General features: G+C 43.7%; 1 protein-coding gene across 1 annotated transcript in view; it reads right to left on the reverse strand.

Moving 5' to 3' along the window:
* Nucleotides 1-14,710, reverse strand: part of LOC121298880 (cellular retinoic acid-binding protein 1) — a 34,475-nt gene extending 19,765 nt beyond the window's left edge. Inside the window, exon 1 of the mRNA XM_041226166.1 lies at nucleotides 14,531-14,710. The gene's annotated coding sequence lies outside the window, so the exon portion shown is untranslated. The remainder of the gene's footprint in view (nucleotides 1-14,530) is intronic.
* Between the last annotated feature and the right edge of the window lie 3,566 nt (nucleotides 14,711-18,276).

Consider the following 18,276-nt stretch of genomic DNA (forward strand, 5'->3'; position numbering starts at 1 on the left):
TATATTCTGACATAAATGCTGTTTTTTTCCCCCGTGTGTAGGGTTTTCACCCCCTCCTACTCCCTGAGACCAAAACATTAAGCACCAGATGATTGAGATTATTGCAAGCACACTTTTCTGAGTTCCTCCTGTCTAGCTGTTTTCATTAACTCCTTTTCCATTCAGGGCAGTCTATGTAAGCCTCATCCTTTTCAAATGTAGCTTCCCCAAAGGCTTCCCCCAGAGGAGGAGGCCATTTTTGTTTACTAATTTCCCCCAGGCCAGATCTGTTCTTTTTGATGGTCTTCATCAATCTCTTTAAAATCTACCCTCAAGATAATAGAAGATAGTTTATGTACAGATGGGACTCGAACACTTTGTCATCATCCTGAATAAGTGACTGGTAATAGGGCCCAAACTATCCCCCAGTGGATACTGACTGACCACTGCACGGGCTATAAGCCACCTCAGAGTAAATAAATTTTGCTTCCTACAGCCAGGCAGAGAGAAAGACTGAAGTAAAAGGCTCATTGATCAATTATATTTTGGACATGAATAAATTATGGCAGCAAAAAAGCAAATGACGGTAGTAAATTTTGCTTCTAAATTTCAATGTTGTTAGCCAGGGGATCTTGAAATAGAGGCATTCTGTCTGAGTTACTCACCGTGATCTGTACTCTTTCAGATGATGTACAGCAGCTGTTAAAATTATTTTGAATATCATTTCAATGTAGTTTTTGCAATTTATAATACGTCGTGTGGACGGTGTCTTTATTACAGCAAATCATTTTGCACAGTGACAGCAGCCAGACTACATGAAATTACACTTAGACAATAAGAGAAACCCTACACACTATGTAGCCATGATATACTTACACTTTAAAATTGACATTTATATATAATTGGTACATCCTAGATCATTATTGACCCTATGTTGTTATTATGTAATAATTCAACAAGATTTTGTTTATGTAATGAACCTGATAGATATGTAGCAGCGCTTACAAAAAAGCATATTGCATACTTATATATATATATATATATATATATATATATATATATATATATATATATATATATATATTTATAGTATAAAAACGATACGTTTTTAACAGGCATGGTTACGTCAAATGATAGTCATTTAAGGGAGGGGATATTCCCCTATATATATATATATATATATATATATATATATATATTATATATATATATATATATATAGATATATATAGTGTGTATATATACACACACACACACACACACACACACACACACACACACACACACACAGTAAAATAAACAAATAAATAAATAAATAAATCCCGTCAGTTTGCACACTTTTTGTATTTTTTTCAAGTGAAGGTTTTCTGCTTTAAAAATAGAAGAAAAAAGATCTAAAAGAACAGTTTATAACTATTTAAGTTGTTAAAATATAAAATTGTTGTCTTTGTTTCACATTCATATTTCTTTCATAATTGTACATTAGCATGGCCTGGCCTTTTGATTATGGCGTTGCTATCCTGGGAGCGAATATTACCAGACCACAAATATACTATATAATATACAGGTAACTGACATTTCTGGTCATTTTTACAGTCAAATGACTGATTTCACGGCCCAGTTTACAACTAATAATGACTTCATTTTACCTTATGACGGTCCGATAAGGGATCTGTGGTACCAGTGGTTCACGTAACAACATTGCATCACAGTTTGTTTGTTTATCTGTTTTATTTTTAGCCTCTATTAATCCAGTGGCACTATCATTTTCCTCAGCTGTCCACCTTAACTGTCTCATAAGACATTTGAATGTGGCGACGTTTACATGCACAAGTCATGACAGTTTTTCTCACGAATACTTTTCAGGAAATGCGTTGCTATGCAAAAAATTGTCCGTACCAATGCAGGTTACTCAATTCATAGTCATTTAAGGGAGGGGATATTTAAATGTCAGTGTCTGCTTACTAAGTAGGAAAAGAACGACCGAATATCGTGACGATCGCTTCATGCATTGCCATGATGACAAAAACATTTAACAAGAGAAATAAATTCACGTGTTGTCGCACGCATTCTGAATTACACCGCACATTAGCCACCTGCATGTCTGGTTACCTTTCTAATACACACACACCCTCACAAAATTATATAAAATATCATTTGTACAAGTTTTATTACTTAGAATTTATATTTGTGTGTGTGTGTGTGTGTGTGTGTGTTTGTGGAACGTCTAAAAGCTTTTTACAATACATGTTTTTTATTTTGAATATAACCTGCAATATTCAATTTATATATGTTGTGACAAAGTGAGGTCCGCAAAGTCAAACTTGTACACAAAGCAGTTTGAGATACCACACCAACCACAGCAGTTCAGGGTTAAACAGGACTGTACCTGCACTTTTATTGTCTCCCAAGGTTCAGGCAGAGGGATGGTCATTTAAAAATACAAAGTTCGTATCCTCCACAGGTTTTCAGGTAAAACATATAATCCAGCCAGGAGGTTTGTCAGAACAGTCCAGGTCATACACAGGTTGTCAAACAGTTTGGAATTCTTTCCCTTGCTCACAGACACCACACTGGTATCTCTCCCTACTTCACTCCCGTTCTTTGTCAAACAAGGCCTATTTATGTGGGCTGACCACACTCTCTACAAGTGTTCCCAACACACCCCTGAACATCATTCTGAGTTCTGTTTCTGGGCAGATTTCCCCTTCGGCCATCTTGTGTGTGTTGGCAATTTCGGGTACATTCGTTGGCCATTTTGTGTGAGGGTAACATCCATTCAAAATGTCCGCCCTCAGATTCCTTCCATTCCTTACTGTACCCCTTGGTTTATCACATATCCTCCCCCTCAGCTCTTACCCCCTGGGTCGAGCGACCACTGAAAAAAAAACATGAACTCATGATAAACCATCTGCGTTCCCCATGTGCTTTCCAGCTTTATGTTTTAGATCAAAATGAAACGGTTGTAGGCTCAAGAACCACCTCATCACATTAGCATTTTTATCTTTGGTTCTCTGCATCCATGTCAGTGGAGCGTGGTTATAAGATTGAAGTGGCGTCCCAGTAGATAATACAGTAGGCTTTCTAGGGCCCATTTCACTGCCAGACCTTCTTTCTCAACTACAGAGTAATTGACTTCTCGGGTTTCCAACTTCCTACTTAAAAATAGGACCAGGTGTTCATTTTCCTCTACCTCCTGTGATAGTACTGCTCCCAAGCCCACATCGGTTTGGACAACAAACTCTTTATCAAAATCCGGTACTATCAGTATTGGATTACTACACAGTGTTTCCTGTATTGCTTTGAAAGGCCTGGTTTGCTGTGTCTTCCCATATCACCATAACATAGCTTCAGGCCTTTGTCATATCAATTAGTGGAGCAACTATGGTGGTATAATTCAAAATGAACCTCCGATAATATCCCATTAAACCCAAAAAGCGGAGCACCTATTTCTTGTTAAATGTGCTTTGACCATTCTCTGACAGCCTCTACCTTGGAGACCTGGGGTTTCTCCACCCCTCTTCTCACAAATATCCCAGATATTTAGCCTCCTCTAGTCCCAACTGACATCAACCCTGCTCTGCCTATCGCATCCAATACGGCTTGCACCCGGGTTAGGTGGGACTCCCAGTCAGCACTATTAACGACAATGTCATCTAATTAGGCTGCTGTGTACTCTGGATGTGGCCTCAATATCTGATCCATTAAACGCTGGAACATGGCTGGGGCCCCATGTAACCCAAATGGCATCACAGTGTATTGGAATAGGCCATTAGGGGTGGCAAAGACTGTCTTTTCCCGGGTTCCTTTAGTTAAGGGAATCTGCCAGTAACTTTTGGCTAGATCTAGGGTGGACATGTATCTGGTTTTCCCTAATCTTTCTAATAGTTCTTCCACCCTGGGCATTGGGTAGGCATCAAACTTTGTTAAATCTCCAGAAGTCGTTACAGAATGTCCATGACCCGTCTGGTTTGGAGACCTATGGGACCTATAATTATGGGACTGGACCACTCACTCTTAGATTCTTCAATCACCCCTGCAACCATCCTCTCTTCCACCTCCATTTCTATTGCAGCTCTGGCTGCCTCTGGCGCCTCTTGGTCTCAAATTTACTTTCACCCCTGGGCCCGAGACAATATCATAAGCCACTAGCTGGGTTCGCCCCGGTATTCCTGAAAACACCCTTTGACCTCTTTATTCAGCTCTGGTGTAAGGTTGGACGACATATTGACATCTGTTTACGCTAGGGTTAGGGTAAATAACCATCTTCCCTATCCTTCCAGGCTTCCAACAAATGAACATGATACATTTGGTCTGGTGGCCGACAACCTGGCTGTCGGACTTGATAATTAACCTCACTCACTCTTTCTATAATTTCGTATGCCCCTTTCCAGGTGGCCATAAACTTACACTCCACCGTGGGAATTAAGACCACCACCCTGTCATCTGGCAGTAAACTCTTGTCTTAGCCTGTCGATTATAGGTACCCCTCTGATGCTCTTGGGTCTGTCTTAAGTGTTCCCTCACTATTGGGGTAAACTATCCTATCCTGAATGGCTGTCACATGACCAGTTACATTGTGGAAAGGTGTAGCTTCATACTACCATGTTTCCCACGCAATATCTAATATCCCCCTGGGGTGCCTGCCATAAATTAAATCAAAGGGAGAGAACCCCAGTAATGACTGTGGGACCTCCCTGATTGCAAACAGTAGGCAGGGCAACATAAAGTCCCAATTCTTCCCATCTTTCTCAATCACTTTTCTTAACATCGATTTTAATGTCTTGTTAAACTGCTCAATGAGTCCATCCTTCTGAGGATGATAGATGGACATCCTTAATCGTTTAATTGACAACAAGTTGCACAAGTCAGTTATTATACTGGACATAAATGGAGTTCCCTGATTGGTTAAAATCTCTTTAGGGATTTCAACCTTGGTGAACGTGAGTATCAGTTCCTTGGCGATACCTTTGGAGGCCATGGTTCGCTGTGGTATTGCTTATAATCAATTATCACTAAAATATATTGATGCTCCCTAGCGGACTTTGGAAGTGGTCCCATTAAATCCATGGTGATTCTATCGAATTGGGTCTCAATGATGGGGAGATGTACTAAGGGACTCCGAAATGCAGGTTTCGGGGCCACCATCTGGCACTCTGGACAGCTACTACAGTGTTGAACTACTCCTCATGTACCCCTGGCCAGTAAAACTGCCGTATCAATTGTTCTCAGGTTTTGTCTATCCCCAGACGCCCTCTTAAGACGTAGCCATGTGCTAAATTCAATACAGTCCGTATAAAGGGACGGGGAACTACTAACTGTTCCACCACCTCTACCCCAATTTGTTTATCGCGATACACCAACCCCTCTTTAACCATAAAGTAGGGATAACTGTTGGGCATGTCTGCTCCATTTATTGGTTTCCCATCCACTACTTGGACACTAGCTCTAGCATGTTGAAGTGTGGGATCCTGCACTTGTCGCCACGGAGGCACCGCTCCCCTTCCACACTTAGGCGCAGACGTTCGCCATCGCAGTCGTCTCGAAGGCACTCAAGCTCGGCCGAGCTGCACTTCGCGGAGCTGGCAGAGACTGTAAGGGCTCAGCAAACTATGCTGGAGACCCTATTAAAATTTCAGGGCAGGTTGCCCCCTACCACCGGGAAGCCCCAGTCCCCACAGTCTCGTTCCCTGTCCCCTCTGTCTAGACCACCTAGCCCAGACGAGCTGTCCTTCATGGCATCCAGGTCGGACATGTCGGACCCAGCCATCTCCATCAGGCAGGCCACAGCAGGGAGCACCCTGCTGCCCTTGCCACACAGGTTCCAGACACAGGGGAGCTCCAGGTGGTGGCTAAGGCGATGACTGACCTAACAGGGGAGTTAGGTCTGGCATCAGGGAGGTCGCTGGCGGCGATGGTGGCCGCTCGCCGGCATTTGTGGCTGACACTAGCCAAGGTCGTAGAGACCGAGAAGGTGGCGCTGCTGGATGCCCCCATTACACCAGGGCAGACTTTCAGGGTGACCATTGATGTGAGCCTTGAGAGGTCCCACAAGGCCACAGAGATTGCTTCAAAGTTCTCGTACCTTCCGGCTTACAGTCAGAGGCCAAGGTGGCATGCACAGCCTGCTGGGGTAAAAGGGTCTGAATACTGCCCTCCATCCAAAAGTAGACAAGCAGGCAGAGGCAGAGGCAGAGGCAGGGCCAGCGCCAGGGGACTACCACAGCCCAGGGGTAACCGGTTCTCCGGCTGGAGACCGAGGCCGGGGTCTAAGAAAGACCCGCCCCCTCCAAAGCCCAAGGGAGACCACCTCTGAGGGGCCCCGGCTGCCACCAACGCCCCCCACAATTGGACTGACCAACGGCAACGACCCATGGCAAGGCTGCACCCAGGACTCCTGGGTGCTATCAACTATGAGACACAGATAAGCTCTACAATTCCGCATAGGTCCACCACCCTTCAAGAGTGTGCTCCTCACCACCGTCGAACCAGCAAGGGTGATACTCCTTCAACAGGAGATTGCCAATCTTCGAAGGAAGAATGTGGTATGCTTAGTAAGTCCAAGTGATGCCCTCAGCGGCTTTCACTCCAGGTACTTCCAAAAGGGAAGGCGGTTTCAGACCAATTATGGACCTCATGGTCCTCAACTTGTTCCTCAAACAAAGGAAGTTGAACATATTGACCTTTCAAGGCAACGTGTACGAATTCTGCGTGCTGCCATTTGGCCTCTGGCTGGCGCCCCACACATTTTCAACATTGGCTCCACTCAGGCTGTGGGGTATTCGGATCCTAAACTATCTGGACGACTGGTTGGTTTGTGCACAGTCAAAAGCACGCACAGAGGCGCACACAAAACAGGTCATAGATCATGTGATGAAGTTAAGGCTCTCAATACATCAAAAGGAGAGCAACTTTGTACTGTCTCAGTCCACAGTGTTCCTGGGGATCAAACTGAACTTGCCTCACTGTCGAAAGACAGGATTTGGTCGTTGGAGACCACACTCTCCCTATTCAGAGATGACGCTCTCCTACAGGTCAAACTATATCAAAGGTTGTTGGGGCTGATGGCAGCGGCCTTGAGAATCCTTCCACTGGGGCTGCTGAGAATGCACCCGCTTCAAGCCTGGGTAAATACGCTCAAGGTGCACCTGGTCCAAGATCAGTACCGGCTGGTGCGAGTGTCCTGACAATGCCGGAAGACACTGGAGTGGTGGCTCCGTCCCGGCAATCTGCACCTCGGATATCCCCTTGGATCCCCTCACAGAAGGGAAGTGATCACTACAGACGCCTCCAGTCTGGGCTGGGGAGCGGTCTGGAACAGGAGAGGCATAAGAGTTCAGAGGAAGGGACAATGGCAGCAAGCGCACATAAATGCACAACAGCTGCAAGCAGTGAGCCTGGCGTTATCACATTTTCGCCAGCAATTAGCGCACAAAGATGTGCTGGTCCGGACGGACAACACCACAGTGGTAGCCTACATAAATCACCAAGGCGGCCTGCACTCACCGGGCCTTCACCACGCAGCACACAGACTCTTATCCTGGATGTACAGAAACTTGTGTTCCATCAGGGCAGTTCACCTCCCCAGTGTGGACAACAAGGCCTCAGACCTCCTGTCCAGAGGAGCTCCAGACAGCTCAGAGTGGAGGCTGCATCCCCAAGTGGTGAAATAGATTTGGGAGAGGTTTCGACCGGCATGAGTCGACCTCATTGCCCCCTATGGTTCTCCATGGAGAAAGACGGGGAGCCCCCTCGAAGTAGACATGCTAGCTCACCCATGGCCACAGGGGCTCTTGTATGCATTCCCTCCGCTACCATTAATACCCCTGACACTAGAGAGGATCAGGGTGGAGAGAGCACAGGTTCTGCTCGTTGCACCCAGATGGCTGAGATGGCCCTGGTTCGCTCTCCTCTCCAACATGTTGTCGGATCAGCTGTGGCAGCTCCCACTGCGCAAGGACCTCCTGAGCCAAGTGGAGGAGCTATTATGGCACCCGAACCCAGCCCAGCTCCAAATCTGGGTCTGGCCATTGAACAGAGCCATCTATTCAGACGAGGTTTGCCAGATGCAGTAGTAGAAATACTACAGTCTGCTAGGGCGCTGAGCACTAGAGGCCAGTACTCATATAAATGGAATGTTTTCCAAGATTGGCGTCTTGCCGAAGGTCATGATCCGATGACTTGCCCGATTGAGACGATATTAACCTTCTTACAACACCTATTTGACGCAGGAAAATTAGCATCCACTTTGAAGGTATAACTGGCAGCAATATCAGTGTGCCATGACAAAATTGACTCGTTGTCCCCTGGGGCACATTTCCTGACAGTGCAATTTCTTAAAGAGGCTCGGAGGCTTCGTCCTCTCACAAAAAGTATGGTCCCCAAGTGGGATCTAGAACTGGTACTGCGCGCCCTTATGGGTCCCTCTCTGGGCTCTACAGTTTTGCAGGCGGCATGTCCTTAGGCATCATGTGGGCTCTGTTTCTATCGCCGTGGGGCTGTACTGTCTGTAATCTGGAGCCACGACAGTTTTGGTACAGCTTTCCCATTTGGTAGTGGTTGTCATTTGAATTGAAAGGGAATGTTAGGTTATTACCATAACCCTGGTTCCCTGAAAAGAGAATGACAACCATTACCCTCTGAGGTCGTGTCCCCAGCTGACCTCTGTTTTCGAAAGAAAATGGCGATGTGCTACTGTGAGGATGTCCTCTGTATATTTGCTCAGAGATTGACGGTCAGAGAGGCTCTTCTTGTTCGGTAATGGTTGTCATTCTCTTTTCAGGGAACCAGGGTTATGGTAATAACGTTTTAAAACATTTTAACAGCTTTTCACTGTAGCAAGATATCTACCACAATGGCTTATTAATTCATTTTTAATCCACTTGAATCAATACTCCATGTATTTTCTTGTATTTGACTAATTAATGTGTTCAGAGTGTCTTGTACTATTGACAACTGTTTTTTTTCAGTGAATTGAAGATAAACTGTCCACAAACGTTGAATAAATAAGGGACTGCTTATTTTAATTTGTTGTCTGGAGTTATTTGCACACATTACAATTAAAAGTGAAGACCTGACCCAACACAAACATTCTTCACAATCACAACATCGAGTCAGAGTTGCTTTATATTTGATCGTTTTTCAAACTTCATTTTCACTTTCCTCCACTCCTAGTAATAACAAATAATAGAATTCCTGAATTCTTTATTCTATGCTGCAAAGCGATTCCCTGTATTCACGAAAGTTTAATTAATGTTTCAGGTCTTGTAATGTGTGTGTGCATCAGAAAGAATGGTATTATACATAACATCACCTGACACTTAAATCAGCTTTTATTCAGCAAGCAGACTTTAAAACAGAACTTCAGTTAAATGAATGATTGGCTTCTGTGTTTCAGAGGGAGAATGTTCCTGAATGCATCATAAGGTTTATTCAAGTTTATTCTAGTGCTCCTTTAAGTACAATTTCAGGGTACAATATTTATAGACAGCATTTAAAAGGTCCATGACAAATATAGCATAATGTTGTCCATTGTACATATGTTGTAAAGAAAGTCAGACCAGAAAGCAGCATACTGGAGTTCTGGTAGACAGGCTTAATCCATCTTTCCCTGAGGCAAAACTCAGAACAGTGACCTTAACTAGGCAAAGGTGAGTCCATTACCAACAGAACAATCAATGCATTCTCACCTGGCTAATTTAATGGAACAATATATGATTAGGTTTGTAGGTTTTTCTTCCATTCTTTTGTGGTTTACTGAACAATGCAACCAGCAGCCCCTGAGGGGGTGCCCAAACCTTGACCTTATCCTTTCCAGTAACAACATCTACAAATAAAGATGCCAATATTCACCCCTCCCCTCCCCTGCCAGCACCGTTCTCATTTATCAAAGCTGACCTTGTGGGTTTTGGAAGGCGAGGGAAGGTTACAGGGTTGGTGACCCCTCCCTTCTCCTCGTGTATGGAGTGACTCAGACTGGCTTCTACAGCACTGCTGCTGTCTTTTGAACTGAGCTCTCCTGTGGCAGTCTTGCATGACTTTTTCCATTAGCGTGCATCAGGGGCCTTTTGGATTCTGTGAAATTAGGTCATCTTTGTCTAAAACAACTGTCACAACTTGACTTCTTATCTGTGTATTGAGGAATATTGTAATAGGGTGCCTCAGTATTGAAGAGAAATGTTAATATGCGGCCAAAACAAGTTCTACTTATAATGTTTTTAAATGCCTGTTGTTGTAGGTATAAAGGTGCTATTTAAAGTGTGTATGTATCAGTTCTTTCTCAGTGTAATTCAAGACTTCTATTCAAAACATTTGTAATGCATTGGCATCCCAGCCCATTGATTTGAATGGAAAGGCAAGAGCTGGATGCGAATCGCATGCCATCTGGTTCAAACACTGCAGTCAAGAGGAAAGTACAGGGCTTGTTCTGCTATCAGTATCAATAAATCATCAACCACTACACAGGAGACCCAATACACGTGTGTGTTTGAATTTATTATATTTATTTGAGTTGATTAGTTATGGAAATCACTTTTAACCCTCTAATATTGCATGCCTAAAACCACCACCAAGTGCATCCCGACTATCAAAACAAATGTGTGTTTTTACAAAGAAATGTAATTCTAATGACCAGCTTCAGCTAATGCAAACCGTAATTATTCTGTTCTGATTTCCCCTATTTGACATGCTGTAACTAATGTCATTTACACCTCTACAACAATGTCTAATACATGCAAAAACAGCACATTACTCTTAATGGGACCAAGAGATCATTCACACTTTATCAATCAGGGGTGGAGTCCACATCACCCAGTAAATCAAAACTTGTTTCTACATTGGAAGACTTATAGCTGAACCATTTGTCAATGAATGTGTTACATTTCTCTCAGAAATACATTTTGAATATTAATTATTCTATGCAAAATAGTGTGTTGCCTTTCAAGTTGCTGCTCATGGTTCTGGACATTCAACTACTATGTGTCAGAAATGATTTAGAAAATGACTACAAAAGATTTAGAAGTGAGTAGTTTTTCGAGATTTACGATTATACTGTATTTACAATATAATCGTAAATCTCGAAAAACTACTCACTTCTAAATCTTTTGTAGTCATTTTTGTATTACTTTAGTACAAATACATGTTAATTTGGATTCATATGTTGTTTTTTTCTAACTTTATGTGAACGAAAAGACAGACATTTGCCTGTTTTCCCATTGGAAATAGTGATATTTTGAAATATCACTGTCCTGGTCACAAAAGCAAAGTTTGTGGGGAATAATAGCCATTTTCTATACTTTTGAGGCACAAGCAATTAGGAAATAACACTTACTACCCAGGAACAAAAATTGTGTTACATAGTGTAATAATAATAATAATAATAATAATAATAATAATAATAATAATAATATACACTCTAGACTCTACCTAACACCTGCATGTTTAAGTGCTGGTTTATTGACAGATTTCTGAATGCTTGTCATCTGTATAGTGTGCTGGTGTCAGTTGCCATTCTAGTATAAATCTGTGTGTGAAGGATTAGGTAGGAGGACACACTGTAATAACTTTGATATCAGCTAGTATTCAGGGCACTCTATCCTATTGTTACACTGGTGCATAATTTCCATATCAAGAGCATTCTGATCCCCATATCCTATCCCCTAATTCACTCAGTAATGTGCCTCTTTCTCTCTCCATGTTTCTTACTGGATGACATGTATCATTGGCAACCCTTTCTGTGCTTTGGGGAAAGAGCCAACACCATTTAATCACAGCTGTAAATGTCAAACACAAAGATTACACAAATGTCACTGCTTTGGGTGCCTTCCACAGCCAGTAATGTAAGGCTGTGTTCATGTAAAGCCTCTATTGGCCCCATGGATAACTTCCTTTGTATATAGGCTGCACGGATGCCAAAAGCCATTTGCTAACCATGTTATTGTTTTGGAAAGTTCCTCTTTTCTTTTGTTATACATCATAGTCTTATTAATACAAAACTAGGTTAGCTTTTGCCATTGAATCCTAGGGTTATTTTGTGTTTAATGTGCTTAAGGGCTTGGTACCCTCTTACTGCTCTGGAAGGACTTGCTTGTAATTTACTGTAATGAATCTGCTCTTAGAGGATGATGAGTTAATAATAGCTACACCAGCATAAGACACGTACTTGCCTCTTGACGACAAAGCATGCTCTTAGTTGTATGGTAAGATCTTTGTCTTTGAACTATTAGCAGCCAGGGAGATACTGATTTAACAAGGCAGAGGTTTTAATTGTGCTGGATGGATACTTGACCATCAGAGAAGTTGAGAAGAAATGCAGGTAAATCTGTTCTCCAGAGTGACCCAAAGAGTCATCACTTCTGGAAATAGTCCTTGTGAAACTTCAGTCTTGGACATGGACGTGCCTACCAATCAAAGTCTGTCAGATCTACACTGGGGCTGAAACTATCTTCCAACACAGAGATGCAGCCTGTATATATTACGAAACACATTTTGAGGACTCGCATAACAAATCGTGTGAGTGGCAAGTCAAATACAATAAATAATGTATTTAAGTAAAAAAAAAAAATGTGAAAATACACCCTTATGGCAATTGTTATTAAGAGGAGAAGTAAAGGGTAGGGAGGTCAACATTTCCAAGGACATTATTATTATTATTATTACTAGCATTATTATTATTATTATTACTAAGGCTGAGGTTAGCTCCCTAGAGGGTCACCTCCCTAGACCTTTTTTTAGATTTCTGTAAACCAAGATGTGCCCTTCCGCCTTCCAAATATCTTCAATAACAATACAATGGTTTTGCGGGGTACAAGAATACTGTATATGGGGAGTTTACAGTCTTCTGAGCAGAAACACTCTAAGAAAGGGTCAAATGCACTAGATGCTTCCTTTAATTTTATATTTTTTGTATAGAACAAAAACAATAAATATATTTCAAAAATATATATTTAAAACATACTGTGAAATATAAAAAAAATATTTTAGGAGTTGTTAAAATGCACTAAAAACAATGTGCATATGTGTATGTTACAGAAAGTGTGGATACACCATGGCATGCAAAGTAGCCTTTGCTTTTTAGAATTTATTGCAATAAATATAGTTTGATGAAATCCAGAATATATTTTAGTATTCTGACATCTATAAAATGTATCTTGTATTCTTGTAGGAATGTACTGCAATACAATGGCGTAGCTAGGAATGGAAATTTGGGTGGGCCCCAACTTCGGATGGACGGGCAAGGTCTGACGTTACAGGAAATAGTTTATATTAAACAACATGATTTAAATCAGTTAAAACTCTGAATGCATCAAATATCTCCCCGGGGTTTGAGCAGAGCAAAGTAGCCAAGACTGAGAATGAATGGTGCCGAGTGAAGCAAGGCGAACATGTTTTGCAGTTTATAACAGAACTTGCAGGTACACTACAAATACAAAGCACACTGCATATAGCCTACAGAAACAAACACACTGTGCACAACAACTGCAAAAAAACGTTTCATTTGACAAAAAAAAGCGCAAACAGAATCTAAGAAAATCCCCAAACAAAAAGCTGTATTGTTTTCTTTAGCTATATTGTAATCTCTTAGCTGTATTGTATAACTTGTTACCTCTGTAACTCGAACCTGCATAAGGGCGTGTCAAGCAAAAATTAAAAATCAGGCTAAGGTCCTGCCGCCTTCAAACCAAAACTAAAATCTTAGCTGTGCTGAAAATACCTCGTTTCCAGCTAAATATGACTGCTTTCTTTTTCACTGCATTTTCTCAGGTACAGCTAAACAAAGATATTGCGTTGGCTGCAAAAAACGTAACAAGCAGACACAAATAGAATATTTTAAAACGGCCTTGAGTGACATTTTCAGCAACATTTTTCAAGTTTTGTAAAACTTTTTAAATTATGTTGACATGCTAATGAAGCAATTTCCATAAATCTTATACACGAGAGAAAAGTTAATGGCAAACCTTAAAGACAAAACACAAGTTTTTGTATTGCTTTACTACGCAGAAATAATTATGAAGTTTTAAAACTACAGATACCTTCAAATTATTAATAAATTGTAGCATCACACATATCACTGACTCGCTAGGTCATTGTGCAGTAGTATGACTCGAACACCAATCATGAAGTCGGTGTTTGTTTGACCGCGTTGCCATAGTAACCACATGCACGGCTCCGACATAAGTATGAATTCAGTGTGAAATACATAAAAAATAAAATAGGAAAATAAAATGCTTATTTTTTCAGGGTAAATTGCAAGAAGCTCAAAGCAACTTATTTTTTTTGACAATGCCCCCCTACAGTACACATTCCAAACACACTCATTTTTTAGTTCCCAAAATATTTTTAAGACGGAAAACTGTCTATACGGAACACTCCCAACCACTATATCTCCCATGTAAACCATTTAAAACGTTTTAAGTAGACATAAATGAATGTACTTACATATATTCGTAATGAATGTACTTTAAAAAGTCAAACAGGCAGCGTCACCAAACCAGAGAGAACAAGGTATTACATTTGTAGCAATTACTAAATGTAATGAAAGTGCGTTACTTACCATTGCCTAGTCAATATCCTCCCGTCTCTGCTCCACCTTCCATACACAGGATAAAGCGTCGGGGCTTGCAGTTATAGTCGTGAAACTACAGAAAATTGCACGTATCTCCACAATTTTAAGCTATTTATCAGCATTCGGCCAGCTGTCTTAATTCTGTTCACTCAAGCCTTTCTATTAAACAAAACGTTAGGTTATTACCATAACCCTGGTTCCCTGAAAGACAATGACAACCATTACCAAACGGGAAGAGCCTCTCTGAGCAAATATACAAAAGTTGCCCTGCTGCGAGGGGGAAGTCTCGCCCACCTCCTGCTGAAGAGGGAAAATATTCCCTTTCAATTCGAATGACAACAATTACCGAATGGGAAAGCTGTACCAAAGCTGTCGTGGCTCCAGATTACCAACAGTACAGGCCCACGGCGATAGCAACAGAGCCCACATGACGCCTAAGGGCATGACACCTGCAAAACTGTAGAGCCCAGAGAGGGTCTTGTTCGGTTTGTCACATCAAGGCGGTAAAAACGCACAAATGTCTGACTACCTGTCCATGTAGCAGCATTGCATAAACCATCTAAGGAGGTGCCATGAAGGAAAGCCCGCAAAGTTGCCTGGCCCCTGGTAGAATGGGCAGTAATGTCCCCCGGTAACAGGGAGTACGTCTGTTCATACGCCAAACGTATCGCATCTGTCGTTCAGTGCGCTAGACGTTGCTTCGATAGGGCCTGACCTCTAGAGTGGGACCCGTAGCAGACAAACAGCTGGTTGGACTGTTTCCAGGACGCCGTCCTATCCAAATAACAGTGCAGAACCCGAACTGGGCATAGCATATGTTGTCTGCAGTCTTCCTTTGACTCGTGCCGGGGAGGTCTGAAAGTTCTCAAAATTGCACTGCCAGGAAATGTGCCCCAGGGGACACCAAGTCAATTTTGTCATGGCACACTGATATTGCTGCCAGTTATAACTTCAATGTGGACGTTAATTTTCCTGGGTCAAACAGGTGTTGTAAGAAGGTTAATATCGTCTCAATCAGGCAAGTCACCGGTTCATGACCTTCTGCAAGGAAAACTTTCCATTTATATGAGTACTGGGCTCTAGTGCTTGGCGCCCTAGCAGACTGTAGTGTTTCTACTACTGTATCTGGCAAACCTCGTCTGAATAGACGGCTCTGTTCAATGGCCAGACCCAGAGTTGTTGCTGGGCTGGGTTCGGGTGCCATAATAGCCCCTCTGCTTGGCTCAGGAGGTCCTTGCGCAGTGGGAGCTGCCACAGCTGATCCGACAACATGTCAGAGAGGAGAGCAAACCAGGGGCACCTCGGCCATCTGGGTTCAACCAGCAGAAACTGTGCTCTCTCCACCCTGATCCTCTCTAGTGTCAGGGGTATTAATGGTAGCGGAGGGAACGCATACAAGAGCCCCTTTGGCCAGGGGTGAGCTAGAGCTTCTAATTCAAGGGGGCTCCCTGTCTTTCTCCATGGAAAACCACAGCTGGTACCAATCTCGTACTGGGTGCACCTTGATCATATTCACCCAGGCTTGAAGCAGGCGCATTCTCAGCAGCCCTAGTGGAAGGATTCTCGAGGTGGCTCCCATCAGCCCCAACAACCTTTGATATAGTTTGACCTGTAGGAAAGCATCCTCTCTGAATAGGGAGAGTGTGGTCTCCAATGACCGAATCCTGTCTTCCGACAGTGAGGCACGCATGCTCACAGAGTTCAGTTTGATCCCCAGGAACACTGTGGACTGAGACGGTACAAAGTTGCTCTTCTGTTGATGTATTGAGAGCCCCAACTTCGCCACATGATCTATGGCCTGTTTTGTGTTTGACTCTGCGCGTGCTTTTGACTGTGTGCAAATCAACCAATCATCCAGATAGTTTAGGATCCGAATACCCCACAGCCTGAGTGAAGACATTACTGCACCCATGCACTTTGAAAATGTGCTGGGTGCCAGCGAGAGGCCAAATGGCAGCATACAAAATTCGTACGTGTTGCCTTAAAAGGCGAAGCGCAGATATTTTCTGTGCACAGGACAGATCGGGACGTGAAAGTAGGCATCTTGCAGGCCGATTGATGTGAACCAATTGCCCGGTTGGACGGACTGGAGGATACGCTGTGCTGTCAACATATTGAACTTCCTCTGTTTGAGGAACAAGTTGAGGACCATGAGGTCCATAATTGGTCCAAAACTGCCGTCCCTTTTGGGCACCAGGAAGTACCTGGAGTAAAAGCCGCTGAGGGCATCGCTTGGACTTACCAAGCGTACAGCGTTCTTCCTTCGAAGATTGGCAATCTCCTGTTGAAGGAGTATCACCGTCGCTGGTTCGACGGTGGTGAGGAGCACACTCTTGAAGGGTGGCGGACCTATGCGGAATTGTAAAGCGTATCCGTGTCTCATTGTTGATAGCATCCAGGAGTCTTGGGTGCAGCCTTGCCATGGGTCATTGCCGTTGATCAGTCCAGTTGTGGGGGGGTTTGATGGCAGCCGGGGCCCCTCTGGGGTGGTCTCCCTTGGGCTTTGGGGGGGGTGGGTCTTTCTTAGGCCCTGGCCTCGGTCTCCAGCCGGAAAATCGGTCCCCTGCCGCTGGACCTGCCTCTGCCTCTGCCTGCCTGTCTATTCGGGGGTGGAGGGCGATGTTCAGACCCTTTCACCCCGGCAGGCTGCCCATGCCACCTTGGGCGCTGACGGTAAGCCAGAAGGCATGAAAACTTTGAGGCGTCCTTGTGGCCTTGTGGGACCTCTCAAGGCTTATGTCAATGGTTGCCCCAAAAGTCTGCCCCGGTGTAATGGGGGCGTCTAGTAGTGCCACCTTCTCGGTCTCCATGATCATGGCTTGTGTCAGCCACAAATGCCGTCGGGCAGCCACCAGCACCGCCAGCGACCTCCCTGATGCCTGACCTAACTCCTATATTAGGTCGGTGTGGTGGGTTATGGGAGGAAGTGATGTGACACGGGAAGCACGTAGTTGTGGTTGGATTTTTATTGATAATTCCCACAAGAGAAACTGCCTCTGTAACCAGCTATGGTAAGCAGAGGCTTAAAATGAAAAACAAAATAGTCCAAACAGAACATAAACACAACCATATGGTTTTCAGTAATCCACACCCCACAGTAGGTGGCTCGGGCTCCCTCTTAAAAACCCAGGACAAGTTATTTCTGTAGTTCCCAAGGATCTCAGGGGAAAGTCTGGACTCGCAGGCAGCTGGTCTGGAAATCCTCAGTCTGACTGTAAACAAAACAAACAAACCAAACAAAAGAACAAAAACTCACGGCGCTCACGCAGCACAACTGTCTCAGTCTAGGATAGCGAGACCAAATGGCAGAACCCCACAGCCTAAATAGTGCCAAGCCCTGCCCCTACAATCAGTGCACTGCCCCACCTCAGCCAATCGTCGAGCGCAGCACAACTGATTGCAATAATGGGGCTCAACCATGAGGTTCTGCCCCAAGTTAAGATGGCCACCACCACTGTGGCTTCTGCCCGAACCATGACTCAGCCATTCTCACGTGTCTCATTCCTTCCTGCACAGCGCTGCCAGTAGTCGGGAGGGCAAATTACAAGAGGGACTACTTTCACTCGTGTCACAGTCGGTCATCGCCTCAGTCACCGCCTGGAGCTCCCCCGTGTCTGCCTGTGTAGCCCTCACCTGCAGCCTCTCTGCCAACCGATTCTGGTAAAACACCAGTATGGCCATGGCATTTGCTGCTCAGGCCGACAGCGCTGCCGATGCATAAGCTTTTTGGAGCA

This window comes from Polyodon spathula, chromosome 24, assembly GCF_017654505.1.
Source record: "Polyodon spathula isolate WHYD16114869_AA chromosome 24, ASM1765450v1, whole genome shotgun sequence".
NCBI classification, from domain to species: domain Eukaryota; kingdom Metazoa; phylum Chordata; class Actinopteri; order Acipenseriformes; family Polyodontidae; genus Polyodon; species Polyodon spathula.